The sequence below is a fragment of the Triticum urartu genome, chromosome 7A, assembly GCF_056163025.1.
Source record: "Triticum urartu cultivar PI428250 chromosome 7A, HENAU_Tu73, whole genome shotgun sequence".
NCBI lineage: Eukaryota > Viridiplantae > Streptophyta > Magnoliopsida > Poales > Poaceae > Triticum > Triticum urartu.
Genome location: NC_141879.1, coordinates 748,995,315 through 749,005,212, shown reverse-complemented (window position 1 = coordinate 749,005,212; position 9,898 = coordinate 748,995,315).

Here is a 9,898-nt window from a genome sequence, read left to right as displayed (position 1 = left end):
TTTTAAAAATACATATATGCAAAAGTTAGATTTTTTTATTAGAAAAGTTTTATCTATATATGTTCTCTGATTTAGTACATTTTAGGTTAGTTTCATTTTTAAAAAAAAGTTTTATATATTTAGGAAGAAGGAATAGAAGGAAGAAGAAGGAAGAAAATGTTTTATATATGAGGGTCGAGAGGGGGTCGTCGAACATGAGAGGAAGAAAAGGATAAAAAAAGAAGAGGAAGAAGAAAAAAAAGAGGAGAAGAAAGAATAGAGGACTTCTCCTCTATTCTTTCTTCTTCCTCCTCTTTTTTTATCCTCTAAACTTCTCCTCTATTCTTTCTTCTCCTCTTTTTTTTCTTCTTCTTCCTCTTTTTTTATCGGGAACGAGGGTCTTCGAGGGTCGCCGAGCGGTATAGGAAACCCTAAATAGCAAGTATCGTCGGTGTGAGATACATGTGGTCGTCGGTGTCGGACAGTACATCCACGTCCCACAAGTGACGCGGGCTTCGACGCCCACGTCACTTGTGGGAAGTGGATGTAGTGTCCGACACCGACGGCCACATGTATCTCACACCCACGATACTTGCTATTTAGGGTTTCCTCTACCGTTCGGCGACCCTTGATACCCAGACCTCCTTTATCCTTGGATCTGCCAAAGTCCTTTTTGCGTTTCAAGTTTCCACCACCATTTAATCATTAAGCTAATGTTTTGTTTTCGCAGATCCTTGATACCCAGACCTCCTTTATCCTTGGATCTGCAAATTCTACTCCATCTCACAAGGTGGTATCTCCTTTTCTTATTACACCCTTGCCAGAAGAATCTCCTTCTATGTTTATCCAGTCTCTCAATAAAGGTTTTATTCATAAGCCACATCGACATATGATATAGAGAGATTTGTGTAACCACGGAATCTAGCAGGGTATGTCTCCCACCCATCGAAGCCGCATTACCTATCCAGGTCTCGAATCTCTTCAGGTATTTACTCACAATGAACTCCCAATCAGAGTTTTTCAGGTTTGCATAACTCACAGGCATGCCCAAGTATTTAATGGGAAAGCTGCCTATCTCATAGTTAAACAACTCCACATACTTTTTAACAGTATTTTCATATACCCCCCCCCCCCCACGGTGAGGATTTCACTTTTCTGGAAGTTCACTTTTAACCCAGACATCATTTCAAACAGATATAGCAGCAACTTCAGGTTAACTGCCTTATCGATATCATCCTCCAAGCAAATGATGGTGTCATCTACGTACTGCAGAACAGCCACCCCATCAGGAATAAGGTCAGACGCCAGACCCGTGATCAACTTATTATTTTGCGCGTTTTTAATCATTTTGGTGAGGCATTCCACAGCCAAGTTGAACACGAAAGGAGAGTGGGGGTCGCCTTGGCGGACCCCTTTAGCACTTTGAAAGTATGGCCCCGTACAGTTATTCAACTTAATGCTAACTTTCCCCTCGTATAGTATTTGTTTAATCCATCCACACCAGGTTTCATTAAAACCACGCATTTTATGACATTCAAGAAGGAAGTCCAAGTTTACTTTGTCATAGGCTTTTTTGAAGTCAAGTTTAAGGACAATCCCCACTTTTTTCTTGACATGTGTATAGTTAAGAATCTTGTGGAGTGAGAGCACACCACGTACATGTGGTGGACGGGAGCCTACTGAAACTACTCGCCATGGAGGGGTTCAAGATATATGTGTGGCTACAACACTCCATGGTCCCAGCACGGAGCCCTGCTCCAGTGCTCCCCCTAACCTAATTTCGGAGGGGTATTTTTGTCCCCGCGAATTTGTTTTTTTCCTGACCCGCCGCAGCCCAGATCCAAGCCCTGTCTAGCCCTGTATAACCCAGAACGTATACGTACAGTACCCTGGTCCGAAAAAAAGATCACACGACCCCACGTCCACGTAAGACCCGCCGAATCCAATCATTCACGCGAGCAGCTCCATCAATCTCGCGAGCATTGACGCAGCTCCATAAGTCACGTAGTAGATCTCCAGCGGCGGCTATCTCGTCGCCGGCGATCTCATCGGACAGCGGGCGCGACAACGTCGTGAATCTCCAACGAGCGCGCACAGGTACCGCATCCCGCGTCCCCCCTCTAGTCTCGCTCACGGCAACATCGAATGAACTGCCGCCGCCAGTGGTAGTGGTTAACCTAGCGGGGCGGGTAACCTAGCTACCCGGCGGCGCATGCGATCGTGGATCTTGTTCTGGTAGTGCTGCTCCTCGTGATCTGGGTTCACGTAGCGTTGGTTGCCGTCGGCTGTGCGCACCACCGGTATCGTTATTTGATGTGGCGGCTAACCTAGGTATCCGGCGGCAGAGGTAATCACAGATCAAGCTAGGTTTTCAGATCGTGCAGTTCCTCGCGATGGAAAGTGATCACGACGGGTGCCGTGGCCATCTTCCTTACTAAGTTGGGAAGATCTGAACGGCCTCGGTTGCGGTTGTTTACATAACATCCGTGATCGTGTGCTATGTGTTTTATATTTCATCATTGATAATGTTTGCACATGTGATGATACATAATATTGGTTGTAGGAAATGGCGGACGCGGAGTTAACTGATATCATGGTAGACATGGAATTTGGAGAACTGATGAAAGACTGGATAGAAGATTGGTCAGATGATGAAAATTCAGATCGTGAAGATCTGTCAGAGAATGGGAACGAATGGGACGATCTTAATGTGAGTGGCATTGTCATGTTGTAATTTTTTGGTGGCATCCGACAACATTAAATCTTTGTGTTGAAAATTTATAGATCGATGAGCTTGATGATGATCAGGAAAACAACTCGGAGCTCTCGAATGAAGATTACATTAGTCAGGTACGTAAGTGAAAAAATTTGTTGGCATGCAAATTGAATTTCTTCAAGAATATTATATGATAAGTAATTATGTATTTGTGTTGTATTTTTCAGTTCATTTCCGAATGTCATAATGCGTACAACTATTACGGTGAATCCGACGCGGAGACAGGCCTTAACGACGAATCATTAGATGCACCTGGTTCTGGGGAGTCCGAGTCATCGGTCATCATGAGTGAGGTATGTGTGTAATCAATGTTCTATGGAAGTAAGTAATGTTAAACCTTAGAAATATGTTTTCATGGCTGTGGTTTGATTGTGTAGGTGACACAAGATGATGGGGCAAAGAATGTCCAAGATACTACCAGTGCAGATGATAAGAGGGATATGTTCATGCAGATAATGGAAATGACCTTTACGTCTCACGATGCTGCGTATGATTTCTACAACAGCTATGCTAGAGATAATGGTTTCAGCATTAGAAAGAATAAGGTCAGGTATAGCAAAACAGAGTCACGTCATATGCGTTATAGGCGGTTTGTTTGTTCAAGACAAGGGAAACGTGGCAGCAAGTTGCTAACCGAGGAAGGACACAGCCGTAGGCTCAGAGCCGAGACACGCTGCTTTTGCGAAGCGCACCTGACCGTCAAGCTTGACCAAAAGCGTGGGGTTTGGTATGTTGAAAGTTTTGAGGACAAGCATAGCCATATGTTGGCAGGACCGGACGAGGTACCTTTTCTTTGGTCCCACAGAAAAATCAAAGAGTACCAGAAGCATGAGATATGTCGATGTGAGATACATGTGGCCGTCGGTGTCGGACACTACATCCACGTCCCACAAGTGACACGGGCTTCGACGCCCACGTCACTTGTGGGACGTGGATGTAGTGTCCGACACCGACGGCCACATGTATCTCACACCCACGACACTTGCTATTTAGCGTTTCCTCTACCACTCGGTGACCCTCGACGACCCTCGTTCCCGATAAAAAAAAGAGGAAGAAGAAGAAAAAAAAGAGGAGAAGAAAGAATAGAGGAGTTCTTACTCCTCTATTCTTTTTTCTGAACTCCTCTATTCTTTCTTCTCCTTCTTTTTCTTCTTCCTCTTCTTTTTTATCCTTGAAGCGTTGTCGAGGCCACCCCAAACCCTAGAGAAGCAGCGTCGAGGCCACTAATTAATATTAGTTCTACGTTTGCCACTAATATATCCATCTGTCATATTTGAATAATAATTGCCATGTTGTAAATATTTGTAGAAACTATGGACACTGCCCGAGACGAAGTACAAGAAGAGTTGTTGGGGTACATAATCGCATGAGGAAGTGATGCCGTCTGCTCGTTGTTTCTCAACGACACCGATGGTCTGGAAGCAGCTGGCTATGATTATGATGGCTCCGGTGACCTAATGCCGGTGCAAGAAGGAGACCGTGAGGATGGCTCCGGTGACCCAATGCCGGTGCAAGAAGGAGACCGTGATGACGTCTCCGTGACCGAACCGAGTCTGGCCAGGTATATATATTAGTTAAGCTTCTGCTGACTAGCTAATTGATGCATTCATTGTTTTGGTATGTACACATATTAATTAAGTCTTTGTTCTTTTTTCTAGCCCTCCGGATCGAGCACAACTTCGGTAAAGAGACGAGGCCCGAAGAAAAAGTTGAGCTCGGATGAAAAGTTTGAGATCATAGCAATCGCGCCCGATGGCCAACCGATTGAACCCCTCCGGACAAAGAGTGCATTTGTTGCTCAGTGCGGGGTTTTGGTTAGGGAAAAGATCCCGATCAGCATCCAGCAATGGTTAAAGCCGGCTACAGAAGACCCTGAGGTGTCTTATGTCAATGATATGCAGAAAAATGATCTTTGGACTGAGCTGAAGTCAAATTTCACCCTACCGCAAGAGGATGATCCGGAGAAGCCAATTAAAGAGCAATTAATCAAGTCTTTTGCTCTTAAGAGGATGGCAGAACTATTCAGGAGGTGGAAGAAAGAGCTGAATAAGTTTGTCGAAAATAAAGAGACACCAGAATTCAAGGGCATATATGAGAAGATCAGAGATCACTGGCCTGCATTTGTGGCCCACAAGACATCGGAAAAGAGTAAGAAGATGTCGGCGACAAACAAGCAAAATGCTGCGAAGAAGAAGCATCACCATCACACGGGGTCAGGTGGCTACCTCGTAGCCCGGCCTAAGTGGGCCAAGACTGAGAATGATCTGGCTGATAAAGGGATCGAACCAGAAACAATTAACTGGCCAGACCGTTGCCAGACTTGGTTCTTCGGGGCTGGCGGAACCTTGGACCCTGTATCAGGGAAGTGCATTTGGATGAACGATCAAATGGACATACCAGTCAAGAAGCTTCAGCAATATATCGAAGCAGCACAGCAAGGGACGTTTGTTCCAGACAGAGAGAACGACGAGCTCACAATGGCCCTCGGGAATCCTGAGCACCCTGGACAGACACGAGGCACGCCAGGCTCCATTCCGTTGAAGGTTGGGTTTCCGGACGCAGGCGGTTACAAATGCCAGGAGAGGAGGAAAAAAGTGCAGCAGACCCAAATGCAGGCGCTGCAAGCAAGGGTACAAGCGATAGAGGAACGAGAAGCAAATCGTAGCAAACGAACTGCCGAAGCTTCCCCCGAAGCTACCCCGCCATCTCAGCGGAGAAGCAGCGTGGCTTCCACCGAGCTGCTTCAGCCGGAGCATGTCTTGACGGCTCCTGCCAGCTATCCCGTGGATGCTATCACGGAGTCTCAAAATTGTCAGCTTATGACGCAATGGATTAATATGAAGGTCAAGGCAGTTGTTGGCTCTGTTTTTCCTACTGAACCCGGTGCAACTTTTCACTGCCGGCCGATTCCAGAAGGATATGCTAGGGTGATGGTGGATGAAATAACGGAGGGATTTGAGGACCTCCAGCTTGACCACCCTACCGGTGAAGGGGAGATTCGGTTGGGTTCTGCTCTGAAGACTCCATGCCTATGGCGGAAGGAGCTCATCAACCTTCCGAACTGGACGCCTCCGCCTCCTCATCCTCCTCCGGCGAGTTAGGGCACTCCGCCTCCTCCACCGCCTCCTCCTCCGACGAGTGACGATCAGGGCACTCGGCCGGCTCCTTCTCCGGCGCGTGGCGGCACTCCGCCTCCTTCTCCGCCTGCGCCGGCGCGCCCGAGCAGCCAGCCTCCTCCTTCTCCGCCTCGTCAGCAAGGGCGGAAGAGACCTGCCGCCGCTCCGGCTGCTCCGGCGCGTCCTAGTCCTTCTCCTCCGCCTCGTAAGCAAGTAAAGAAGACAACCGCTCCGTCTGCTCTGCCGACGTCTAGCAGTAAAGCTAGAGGCGGGAGGACATACAGATTCGGTCCTTCTCTGAAGACTCCAGAGAAGTTACCATACGAGAGGACCCCGGAGGAGAACGCCGAGATCGCGCGAGAAGAAGTGAGGAACTTCTTTGAAGGGGTGAAAGCAAAGAAACATCCACCTCTTGAAGTTATTCTTACCCTTTCCTTTCGCATTGAAATGTTTTACATAGTTTCAATGTATGGTTTAATTAATTAGATGCTCTGGAGAGCTATATGTTGTTAGATGAGAACTATGTATGCACTTTGGTTTTAATGTGATGATGAACTTCTATTAATTTGGACACTTAATTATATATAATGCACGCAGATGAACCGACAATGGATGTACGGTGACAGACACACCCGCGAGTACATTAAGGGCGTGCATGAGTTTCTCGATGCGGCTGAGGCAAACAAGCGGAATGATTTTATGTGTTGTCCATGCACTGAATGTGGGAATACGAGGTCTTACTCTAACCAGAAAATCCTTCACTCCCACCTGCTTTACAAGGGTTTTATGCCACACTATAATGTTTGGACGAGGCATGGAGAAATAGGGGTTATGATGGAAGACGGCGAAGAAGAAGAGTACGATGATAACTATGTGCCCCCTGAATATGGTGATGCTGCAACGGGGGGAGCTGGTGAAGATCAAGAGGAACCAGACGATGTGCCCAATGATGCTGCCACAGGTGAAGCTGCTGAAGATCAAGAGGAACCAGATGATGTGCCCGATGATGATGATCTCCGTCGGGTCATTGTCGATGCAAGGACGCAATGCTAAAGTCAAAAGGAGAAGCTGAAGTTCGATCGCATGTTAGAGGATCACAAAAAAGGGTTGTACCCCAATTACGAAGATGGCAACACAAAGCTCGGTACCGTACTGGAATTGCTGCAGTGGAAGGCAGAGAATGCTGTGGCTGACAAAGGATTTGAGAAGGTACTGAAAATATTGAAGAAGAAGCTTCCAAAGGATAACAAATTGCCCGACAGTACATACGCAACAAAGAAGGTCGTATGCCCTCTAGGATTGGAGGTGGAGAAGATACATGCATGCCCTAATGACTGCATCCTCTACCGCGGTGCATACAAGGATCTGAACGCATGCCCGGTATGCGGTGCATTGCGGTATAAGATCAGACGAGATGACCCTGGTGATGTTGACGGCAAGCCCCCCAGGAAGAGGGTTCCTGCGAAGGTGATGTGGTATGCTCCTATAATACCACGGTTGAAACGTCTGTTCAGAAACGAAGAGCATGCCAAGTTGATGCGATGGCACAGTGAGGACCGTAAGAAAGACGGGAAGTTGAGAGCACCCGCTGACGGGTCGCAGTGGAGAAAAATCGAGAGAAAGTACTGGGAAGAGTTTGAAAGGACCCAAGGAATGTATGGTTTGCTTTAAGCACGGATGACATTAATCCTTTCGGGGAGCAGAGCAGCAATCACAACACCTGGCCCGTGACTCTATGTATGTATAACATTCCTCCTTGGATGTGCATGAAGCGGAAGTTCATTATGATGCCAGTTCTCATCCAAGGCCCTAAGCAACCCGGCAACGACATTGATGTGTACCTAAGACCATTAGTTGAAGAACTTTTACAGCTGTGGAATGGAAACGGTGTACGTACGTGGGATGAGCACAGACAGGAGGAATTTAACCTAAAGGCGTTGCTGTTCGTGGCCATCAACGATTGGCCCGCTCTCAGTAACCTTTCAGGACAGACAAACAAGGGATACCACGCATGCACGCACTATTTAGATGACATTGAAAGTATATACCTGGACAAATGCAGGAAGAATGTGTACCTGGGCCATCGTCGATTTCTTCCGACCAACCATCAATGTCGAAAGAAAGGCAAGCATTTCAAAGGCGAGGCAGATCACCGCAAGAAGCCCGCCATGCGTACCGGTGATCACGTACTTGCTATGGTCAATGATTTACACGTAATCTTTGGAAAGGGTCCCGACGGACTAGCTATTCCGAATGACGCTGAGGGACACGCACCCATGTGGAAGAAGAAATCTATATTTTGGGACCTACCCTACTAGAAAGACCTAGAGGTCCGCTCTTCAATCGACGTGATGCACGTGACGAAGAACCTTTGCGTGAACCTGCTAGGCTTCTTGGGCGTGTATGGGAAGACAAAAGATAGACCTGAGGCACGGGAGGACCTGCAACGTTTGCACGAAAAAGACGGCATGCCTCCGAAGCAGTATAAAGGTCCTGCCAGCTACGCTCTTACGAAAGAAGAGAAAGAAATCTTCTTTGAATGCCTGCTCAGTATGAAGATCACGACTGGCTTCTCGTCGAATATAAAGGGAATAATAAATATGCCAGAGAAAAAGTTTCAGAACCTAAAGTCTCATGACTGCCACGTGATTATGACACAACTGCTTCCGGTTGCATTGAGGGGGCTTATACCGGAAAACGTCCGATTAGCCATTGTGAAGCTATGTGCATTCCTCAATGCAATCTCTCAGAAGGTGATCGATCCAGAAATCGTACCAAGGCTAAGGAGTGATGTGGCGCAATGTCTTGTCAGTTTCGAGCTGGTGTTCCCACCATCCTTCTTCAATATCATGACGCACGTCCTAGTTCATCTAGTCGACGAGATTGTCATCCTGGGGCCCGTATTTCTACACAATATATTCCCCTTTGAGAGGTTCATGGGAGTCCTAAAGAAATATGTCCGTAACCGCGCTAGGACAGAAGGAAGCATCTCCATGGGCCATCAAACAGAGGATGTTATTAGGTTTTTTTTTGACTTCATTCCTGGCCTTAAGAAGATAGGTCTCCCTAAATCACGGTATGAGGGGAGACTGGCTCGAAAAGGCACTCTTGGAAGTTACTCAATAATATGCAGGGACGGATATTCTTGGTCTCAAGCACACTACACAGTTTTACAGAACTCTACCTTGGTGACCCCGTATGTTGATGAACACAAGAACAGTCTGCGCTCCAAACACCCGGAGCAGTGCGACGACTGGATTACATGTGAACACATCAGGACTTTCAGCAGTTGGTTGGAAACACGTCTCAAAGGTGACAACACTGTTTGTGATGAGCTGTACTTGTTGTCCAGGGGACCATCTTTGACTGTATTGACTTACAAAGGATACGAGATAAATGGGAATACATTTTACACGACCGCCCAAGATCAAAAGAGCACCAACCAAAACAGCGGTGTCCTCTTTGATGCAGCAACCGAGAGCGGAAAGGACACATATTATGGTTACATAGTGGACATATGGGAACTTGACTACGGACATGAATTTAAGGTCCCTTTGTTTAAGTGCAAATGGGTCAATCTGTCAGGCGGCGGGGTACAGGTAGACCCACAGTACGGAATGACAACAGTGGATCTAAAAAATCTTGGGTACACTGACGAACCGTTCGTCCTAGCCAATGATGTGGCACAGGTTATCTATGTGAAGGACATGTCTACCAAACCGAGAAAAAGAAAAGATAAGGAAGCGAATACATCATACGATGAGCCAAAGCGCCACATAGTTCTTTCAGGAAAAAGGGATATCCTGGGAGTGGAGGGCAAGACAGACATGTCTGAAGATTATGAAAAGTTTCATGAAATTCCTCCCTTCAATGTCAAGGCTGACCCAAGCATCCTGATAAACGATGAAGATTATCCATGGTTACGGCGCAATAAGCAAATGACACAAGCGAAGAAAAAGTGAAGACTTTCTCCCGCAACTATTATGATGATACCATGCCAACTTTGTAACACACGAGTATGCTATGC